Source organism: Oncorhynchus mykiss, chromosome 7 (genome assembly GCF_013265735.2).
Source record: "Oncorhynchus mykiss isolate Arlee chromosome 7, USDA_OmykA_1.1, whole genome shotgun sequence".
Classification (NCBI taxonomy): Eukaryota; Metazoa; Chordata; class Actinopteri; order Salmoniformes; family Salmonidae; genus Oncorhynchus; species Oncorhynchus mykiss.
The window spans coordinates 17309020-17319056 of NC_048571.1; the positions used below are offsets into that span (position 1 = coordinate 17309020).

Sequence of the window (10037 nt, forward strand, 5' to 3'; positions counted from 1 at the left end):
TGCAAATATCCATGATACATTTACCCACTTTACCACCAGTGTTAAAAAAGAACGTATTAAAAATTAAAAATAAAAGTTGTCGGGTTTCTTCCCTTAAGTTTTGGTTCTGGTTGCAATAGAAATAGTTTTTAAAAACCCCCACTGTAAACAAACAATGTCCAATACCATCACTATGATGGTGTCCTAACAATGTAGGCAAACAATACTATAGGAATACAGGTAACCAAACACCAATCACCCTTAGGTGTCAAGAGTAACAATAACACATGTACATACTATATAATACACACTTCTGACTGCTTCCACCACAGCTAACCAAACCTATTAATTAGGGAGAGAAATCAAACGTTTATTCATTTAAAATCAGATGAAAAGATGTAGTAAAGTAAACGGCATAATGTAGCCTAAATATGTAGGGTTTCAAGATAAAAGTTAAAGAACAGCATAGGCACGATGTCAGGTTTGAGGGAAAAGTATTGTCTTTGCAGGTTGACATCAACTACTGTTCTGTCTGGTGTATCCTGTCATGGCCAACTGATATGCTTACGAATCACGTCTCTCCTGACCACCGCTTGTTCCATTCATCCATGGGAGAGCTATGGTGCCTGGCTGTTGGCTCATCTCTTCTCCCCTGGCTGGAGGATGAATGGTGACCACGAGGGGGCTTACATTCTGAGAGGAACGTGGACAGTGACCGTGACGGGGACTTGCATTCTGAGAGGAACCTGGATGGTGACCGTGACGAGGACTTGCATTCTGAGAGGAACCTGGATGGTGACCGTGACTTGATTTCTGAGAGGAACCTGGATGGTGACCGTGAAGGGGGCTTGAATTCAGAGAGGAACCTGGATGGTGACCGTGACTTGCATTCTGAGAGGAACCTGGATGGTGACCGTGAAGGGGGCTTGCATTCAGAGAGGAACCTGGATGGTGACCGTGAAGGGGGCTTGCATTCTGAGAGGAACCTGGATGGTGACCGTGACGAGGACTTGCATTCTGAGAGGAACCTGGATGGTGACCGTGACTTGCATTCAGAGAGGAACCTGGATGGTGACCGTGAAGGGGCTTGCATTCTGAGAGGAACCTGGATGGTGACCGTGACGAGGACTTGCATTCTGAGAGGAACCTGGATGGTGACCGTGACTTGCATTCAGAGAGGAACCTGGATGGAGGCAAGCATAAGTGAGAAGGTGAGAAATATTCACATTAGCACTGCAGGAAATAGTCGTCACCCAGCTACTGGCTTTCCAAGTGGAGATGAAGGATCAGTAAGGCAACTTTTCAGTTCAAAAATCTATTGAACGTACACAGGATCCTGAGAACACTGCCTCAGAATATACTCAAGAGCATGAACAGAACATGTTCCAACCCAGTCAACACAAGTCACACTTACATAGGTTTCAGTTACCTAACAAGTTGGTATTGACGGTCTCATCGATAAGGCAGATTTTCTAGTAAAGTTTTTGCGCACTTTGAACAAGTACAGTGCCTTGCGAAAGTATTCGGCCCCCTTGAACTTTGCGACCTTTTGCCACATTTCAGGCTTCAAACATAAAGATATAAAACTGTATTTTTTTGTGAAGAATCAACAACAAGTGGGACACAATCATGAAGTGGAACGACATTTATTGGATATTTCAAACTTTTTTAACAAATCAAAAACTGAAAAATTGGGCGTGCAAAATTATTCAGCCCCTTTACTTTCAGTGCAGCAAACTCTCTCCAGAAGTTCAGTGAGGATCTCTGAATGATCCAATGTTGACCTAAATGACTAATGATGATAAATACAATCCACCTGTGTGTAATCATTCTCCGTATAAATGCACCTGCACTGTGATAGTCTCAGAGGTCCGTTAAAAGCGCAGAGAGCATCATGAAGAACAAGGAACACACCAGGCAGGTCCGAGATACTGTTGTGAAGAAGTTTAAAGCCGGATTTGGATACAAAAAGATTTCCCAAGCTTTAAACATCCCAAGGAGCACTGTGCAAGCGATAATATTGAAATGGAAGGAGTTTCAGACCACTGCAAATCTACCAAGACCTGGCCGTCCCTCTAAACTTTCAGCTCATACAAGGAGAAGACTGATCAGAGATGCAGCCAAGAGGCCCATGATCACTCTGGATGAACTGCAGAGATCTACAGCTGTGGTGGGAGACTCTGTCCATAGGACAACAATCAGTCGTATATTGCACAAATCTGACCTTTATGGAAGAGTGGCAAGAAGAAAGCCATTTCTTAAAGATATCCATAAAAAGTGTTGGTTAAACTTTGCCACAAGCCACCTGGGAGACACACCAAACATGTGGAAGAAGGTGCTCTGGTCAGATGAAACCAAAATTGAACTTTTTGGCAACAATGCAAAATGTTATGTTTGGCGTAAAAGCAACACAGCTGAACACACCATCCCCACTGTCAAACATGGTGGTGGCAGCATCATGGTTTGGGCCTGCTTTTCTTCAGCAGGGACAGGGAAGATGGTTAAAATTGATGGGAAGATGGATGGAGCTAAATACAGGACCATTCTGGAAGAAAACCTGATGGAGTCTGCAAAAGACCTGAGACTGGGACGGAGATTTGTCTTCCAACAAGACAATGATCCAAAACATAAAGCAAAATCTACAATGGAATGGTTCAAAAATAAACATATCCAGGTGTTAGAATGGCCAAGTCAAAGTCCAGACCTGAATCCAATCGAGAATCTGTGGAAAGAACTGAAAACTGCTGTTCACAAATGCTCTCCATCCAACCTCACTGAGCTCGAGTTGTTTTGCAAGGAGGAATGGGAAAAAATGTCAGTCTCTCGATGTGCAAAACTGATAGAGACATACCCCAAGCGACTTACAGCTGTAATCACAGCAAAAGGTGGCACCACAAAGTATTAACTTAAGGGGGCTGAATAATTTTGTACGCCCAATTTTTCTGTTTTTGATTTGTTAAAACAGTTTGAAATATCCAATAAATGTCATTCCACTTCATGATTGTCTCCCACTTGTTGTTGATTCTTCACAAAAAAATACAGTTTTATATCTTTATGTTTGAAGCCTGAAATGTGGCAAAAGGTCGCAAAGTTCAAGGGGGCCGAATACTTTCGCAAGGCACTGTACATCTTCCCCAAGCTTTCCCTTGACTTTATGGGTCGTTCCATTTGACTGCACCTCTCTCGATTTGAACAAATCTTTCCACGTTTGACTGGTCAAAACGTGATTGAAATCAAATGGAATGACGCTTATCAATTACACATGGTAATGTTTTAAGTCACATCCTGTGAGAGTTGGGAAATACACCGGTCTGTTCACCCCAGTTCTCTGTCACCCCTATTCTCTTTCACACCTATTTTCTGTCACCCCTATTCTCTGTCACCCCTATTCTCTGTCACCCCTATTTTCTGTCAACCCTATTCTCTGTCACCCCTCTCACTTTGACTCCCAAGTTTGCTTAGGTCATATTGACCCAGACTCACTGGCCTGTTTAAAATAACATGATACATTTGCATTCACTACTCAGCTCCTAAAATAACATAATACCCTTTCATCTAGATGATTCCAATCAGAACCCAACAGTCAGTCAGTCTAGGTCTGAGATTTTTCTAAAAGGAAAAATACATGTACAACAGTTTGAAATACTGGGAAATCATTGGCAATTGTAAAACTAGCCTACCATGCGAGGCTGGCATAGCCTGCGACTTACCTTCAATTTCATTTGGCCTCTTCTGCTTCTCGGACCACTTGTAAACAACTCCAGGAATTTTTGCTGTAACCAGAAGAACTTGTCATTGACTGGAAATCCAACAAAATGTATCTAAATATTGACCTGTAGTGTGTTATTCTGTGTGTTCGTTTTTCATGTCAATGCTAGCTATACATATTACACAAAAACTTGAGGGAATACATGCCATTTTCTTTTGCCAGTGGCTTGTGATTGGTGTCCTTGCCCGAGTGTCTGAAGTCTTTCGGCGGTTCACGATGGAGAGACTTCGTCCAATGCTATAAAGAACCATGCTCATATGGTTCTAAATGGAACCTGCATGGTGCAATAAAGAACCCTTTCCTACAGTTCTATAAGGAACCATTAAAAAAGGTTCTATAGAGGGTTCTTCTATGGTTACAACCCTTTTTGGGGCTATATAGAACCCTTTTTATGGTTCTTTCTTTATGTTCCAAAGTATTCCCACGCATAATAGAGAGACATGCACCCTTAGAACAGCCTCAATTTGTCAGGGCGTGGACTCTACAAGCTGGCCCATGTTTACTCCAATGCTTCCCACAGTTGTCAAGTTGGCTGGATGTCCTCTGGGTGGTGGACCGTTCTTAGTACATACAGGAGACTGTTTAGCATGAAAAACTGATCAGCGTTACCGTTCCTGGCACCTACTACCATCCCTCGTTCAAAGGCACTTAAATCTTTTGTCTTGCCCATTCACCCTCTGAATGGCACACACATGCCCCAATTGTCTCGAAGCTTAAAAATCCTTCTTTAAGCTGTCTCCTCCCCTTCATCTACACTGATTGAAGTAGATATAGGAAGTGATATCAATAAGAGATCATAGCTTTCATCAGGTCAGTCTATGTCATGGAAAGTATAGGTGTGATTATGTTTTAGCAGATGCTCTTATCCAGAGCGACTAGGGTAAAGTTCCTTGCTCAAGGGCACACCAACAGATTTTTCACCTAGTCAGCTCAGGGATTTGAACCAGTGACCCAACACTCTTAACCACTAGGCTACCTGCCATCAAATATTACATCGGTTTGCGCTTCTTGTGGTCAATTTGCAGTCTGCAAATGATTTGTAATTATGTTCTGGACCCCTGGCCATCCACTGGTGCCAGGACAACAACCTCTCCCTCAACGTGTTCAAGACAGAGGAGATGATTGTGGACAACAGGAAAAAGAGGACTGAGCACACCCCCATTCTCAACGACGGGGCTGCAGTGGAGCAGGTTGAGAGCTTCAAGTTACTTGGTGTCCACATCACCAACAAACTAACATGGTCCAAGCACACCATGACAGTCATGAAGCGGGCACGACAAAACCTATTCCCCCTCAGGAGACTGAAAAGATTTGGCATGGGTCCTCAGAACCTCAAAAGGTTCAACAGCTGCATCATCCTGACTGGTTGCATCACTGCCTGGTATGGCAACTGCTCGGCCTCCGACCGCAAGGCACTACAGAGGGTAGTGCGAACGGCCCAGTACATCACTGGGGCCAAGCTTCCTGCCATCAGGACCTCTATACTAGGCGGTGTCAGAGGGAGGCCCTACAAATTGTCGAAGACTCCAGCCACCATAGTCATAGATTGTTCTCTCTGATACCACGCAGTACCGGAGCGCCAAGTCTAGGTTCAAGAGGCTTCTAAGCAGCTTCTACCCCCAAGCCATAAGACTCCTGAACATCTAGTCAAATGGCTACCCAGACTTTTTGCATTGCCCCCACACCCCTCCCCTCTCCACACCACTGCCACTCTGTTGTCATCTATGCATAGTCACTTTAATAACTCTACCTACATGTACATACTACCTCATCTAACTTGTATATATTGTTATTTTTTTTACTGCTACTCTTCTCTTATTCTTATATATTTTTTAAACTGCACTGTTGGTTAGGGGCTCGCAAGTAAGCATTTTACTGTAAGGTCTACACCGGTTGTATTCGGCACATATGACTAATACAATTTGATTTGAAGTTGCATTCTCTCAACTGTAGAATCCCACTATTAAAAGAGATTATTTTGACATTAGTTTTTATTTGACACTTTTCTGAATGAAGCTGAACTTTATGTGCTGGTTTCCTAGGCACAGATTAAGCTTACTAAAAATGCTTTTAAAATAAAGTGGAAAATCACCCTACATGAAAGTCAGTCACCAGGTGAAGAACCATGCCTTTGACAAGCCATACTGTGTTCATATGAGAAGGGTGACATATTGTTGTCCTGTCTAAGACTCCGGCAACACATCCAGGTGACTTAAATACTGTTGTCAGGGGTTTTAAAATGGGCCACACACCACATCACTTTGTTTATAGAGGTGCACATGGTCAATGCATAGCCGTCTGTAATAGTTTAGTGTAAATGGTTTTCTTGAGACTGATTCACTCCTCACAGGTTCAACTCCCATTTACAATTTCAGATGTCATTTATTATTCTACTTGACTGGCTCTAGTTACTGACACAAAGAGAGAAATTAGCCCACAATAGTGACTGTTCAGAGGAGCTAGTAACTCAAAACAGAAACTTCAGGCTGGCATAGCCCCCTCAAAATGACTCAACTGTACTCGAGGTTATTTAGTTATTTTAGGGAGGCGTGTTTCCTAGCGGGGACAGAGGTGAGCCAGCAACTGGAAAGTTGCAAATTTGAATCCTGGGTCTGACAGTAAAAATATTGTGGGAAGTGAGCTGGGAAGGTTACTTGTATCAACGCCATTGCATTTTTTGATTTTTTAAAATGATTATCATAATAATCCCTCTCTCAGAAAACAAGCACACAAGGCACACACCTCTTTTAACAGGGAAATCATAATGAGTAAATTTGACACACCTGAGTGGCGTTAATGTCTCTAGGATGGTCTCTGCCACCCTCTGGTGACAGGTGGAACCATGACAGAAGGCATGACAAATCAAAGTGACATATTCATGTAAGAAATGGTCTGATATTAAACTCTTGGTTCAGACCTCTAGGAGACATGGTTCACCAACGGTGAATCCAATACAATTCTCTTCTCAATAATAGATTATCACCCCGGTGTTGAACTAGGAGGACTGTAGCTTGAACACCAGAGAACACTGAGTGAGGAACCCCTTGCATCCTCCCGGGTGGCCGTCACACCGCTCGGGGGCTGGGATCTTGGGTTCCTAGTGCAGGTTCCCTGGAGGAGCTACGGCGATTCCTGTAGCCCTGGCCGATGAAACCTGGACATTGGCTCCTCCTGGGTTGGGGTTGGACTGTGGTTGGAGTGAGTTGGTAAGTGCCCGGAGGGTCTCTGATATTTGGGAGAGTTGTTCTTGCTGCCGCCCCATCAGTACTCCTTGGTGGGTTACAACATCCTTGATCTGGGTGATCTCTGCTGGGTCCATGTTTGGGCAGAAGCTTGCTGTGACGTGGTAAGGTTGGATTGAGGTTGGTAAGGTTGGATAATTGAGAAATGGAAGCCACAGGACAACAGACATTTGAAAAACCAGTCACTCTGTGTACAACAAATCCTGCATGTGCAACTGTATTGGCAAATTTTTTTAGGGGTGTGGGGTGGAAGCTGTCTCCGAGTAACAGGGAATTCCTGTCCTACGGCTTCCTGTATAGATCCGTGCTACCCCCCCCCCCCCCCCCCCCCCCCCCCTTAATCATAATGTAAAGAAACCTTGCGCATCAAAGGCTAGCGTGAATTTAAAATGTTGACTGCTTGTATCTGCTGTTCCCTGGAGTTGAAGAAATACATCATCAATGAAGCATTTCCAGAGTCTGATATGACGCAAGAACGAATTGTTAGGACTGAAATTCTTCACATTCTTCTCAAACAAACCCGCATGCAGATTGGAATGATTTGGTGCCATTTTACTACCCATAGCAGTTCCCTTCTGTTGAATGAACATGTCATTGTTCTGACTAAGAACCTTTTCATGTTTGACAATCTCAGCAAGTTCTAGGGGGTGTGCCATTGGGTCATTGACTAAGACAGTGTGTCTCTGGAGGGGGATTTTAGTATACAGGGATTCAACATCAAAGCAAGGGATCTCCCCATTTTTATTGAACCTTTATTTAACTAGGCAAGTCAGTCTTATTTTCAGTGACGGCAGTGGGTTAACTGCCTGTTCAGGAGCAGAACATTTGTACCTTGTCAGCTCAGGGGTTTGAACTTGCAACCTTCCGGTTACTAGACCAATGCTCTAACCACTAGGCTACCCTGCCACCCCATTGATATTGTGCATTGTCTTAAGGGTGTCAATCATGTCCATAGAATCGTGCACATATGCAGAGTGACAGCACACTGGGTTATAGAACGAAATCTACAAAAGCAGAAATATTTTCAGTCAAGGAACCAAATGAGGGCACAATAGGTCTCCCTGGGGGCTTATCAAATCGTTTTTGGATTTTTGGTAAGGCATGAATAACGCTCCTGATTAGATCTACTTTCATGAATTCACATTATTTTTGCATAATGTCTCGAATTTCCACAAGAGACTTCAGCTTGCAGTGAATCTCCTCTTTGAACAGTGGTGTGGTAGAAAGTTGGGTGGTTCAATTGTTCCCAGATCCCATTGACATCCCGGTTCAACAACACCACAGCTAATTAAGTGTGTCATTGTAGCATTGTAGCAAGTATTTCTAAACAAAAAACCTGATCTCTTAAAACTTTCCTTCATTTTTCTATACAATAGGCCATAGTTGATTTTGGATCAATAGGTCTGGCATATTCCAACTTTCAAGGAGTTTTCCATTTTGCTTGGGTTATTTTGTCTAAAAACCTTTAGGCCTACCTATAGAATAATAAAAACAACTCTGCATTCCTGCTCAGACTGGCAAGAGTGGCCAAAAGGGTGTTTGGCATCTCCAGTGGCTCTGCAAGCATGGTGAGAAGATATTCTCCGCTGTTGGCCTGCTCTCCAGGCACCATCGCATGAGCCTGAAGCCACAGACTGGCCAAACTGGTGTATCTAAATATAAATTCAAAGGCACTTTAGACTGAGTCTAATAGTGTGTCGCACTCGCAAATGCTTCACAATGTATTTCTTTGTAGGCTATAGCCTTAAAATAATATAAATAATATAGCCGAAATAATTCAAATCCGTTCCTTCTTAGAGTCCCTGTCTGTCTCCTGACCTAATTTAGAGTGTGACCTCAATGGAATTTCACTGACCTTTGTAATGCCCACAACACAGTACACTAATGGTAGGAAAGTGAAGTGACATTCTGTCAACCGTAGGATCACACTATTAAAAATCAGATTATCTTGTTATCTTATTATCTCACACACCACATCCTCACCTCCCCTTGTTTATAGAGGTGCACAAGGTCAATGTATCACCCTCTGTAATAGATTATTGTAAATGGTTTTCTTGAGAGACGGACTCACTCTTCACAGGTTTTACTCACATTTACATTTCAGCTTAAATGTTTTATTCTGTTTGACAGGCTCTAATTACTGACACAAAGAGGGAAATTAGCCCACAACAGTGACTGTTCAGAGGAAAATGCAGTGCCTTTAATTGAATTGCCCCAACAACATTTCTGAGTCAACTTAACAATTGCCGTTCAAGAGTGCAATAGCAGTGGGATGAGTCATTCAAACAGGTTGCTGAAAGTTGTAATAAGTGCGCTGAGAGTCGGGGAGTCAAAAACACCTGAGGAAAGAACCAAGGGGAGTGACAGATAGAGGGAAGATAATCAAGGAGGTGATGGAGTCCAGGTGAGTGTCATGAGGCGCTGGTGCGTGGGACGATGGTGACAGGTGTGCGGGATAATCAGCAGCCTGATGACCTAGAGGCTGGAGGGGGAGTATACGTGACAGTAGCCCCTCTCCGAAGTGCGGCTCCAGCCGCAGGACGCTGTCAAAGGGGACGAACCCGGGGATCAGGAGAGGACCGGTCACCCCTGCTGATGAACATGTCACACCAGCTGAAGCACGGGAACCTGTCGAGTCAGCTGTGGTGCGGGAACCTGACAGATCGGTTGAGGCAGGGGAGCCTGGCGATCCGGTGGAGGCATGAAAGCCTGACGAGCCGGGTGAGGCGGGGAGCCTGGCATTCCGACTAAGGCATGAAATCCCGACAAGCCGGCTGAGGCAGGGGAGCCTGGTGATCCGGCTGAGGCATGAGAGCCTGACGAGCTGGCTGAGGCAGGGGATTCTGGCGATCAGGTTGAGGCATGAGAGCCTGTAGCAGTTCCCGGACCCAATGTCATTATCCTGACATAAAAATGTAATTTAAAAAACACTCCCTGATGCTTCCCTTAGGTGAGGTGTTATTCTTTAACGAGTGCGCTGAGATGATGATAGGGATATATGTGCAGATGATGATGTGCAAGTAGAGATACTGGGGTGCAAAAGAGCA

At 44.0% G+C, this 10037-nt stretch overlaps 1 long non-coding RNA gene across 1 annotated transcript; it reads right to left on the reverse strand.

Moving 5' to 3' along the window:
* Positions 1-432: 432 nt before the first annotated feature.
* On the reverse strand, positions 433-3712 carry LOC110527097. The gene is made up of 3 exons (XR_005052701.1): positions 3690-3712; positions 3527-3588; positions 433-923 (listed from the first exon to the last, which is right to left on the reverse strand). It is a non-coding gene; the product is annotated as an uncharacterized LOC110527097 (long non-coding RNA).
* Between the last annotated feature and the right edge of the window lie 6325 nt (positions 3713-10037).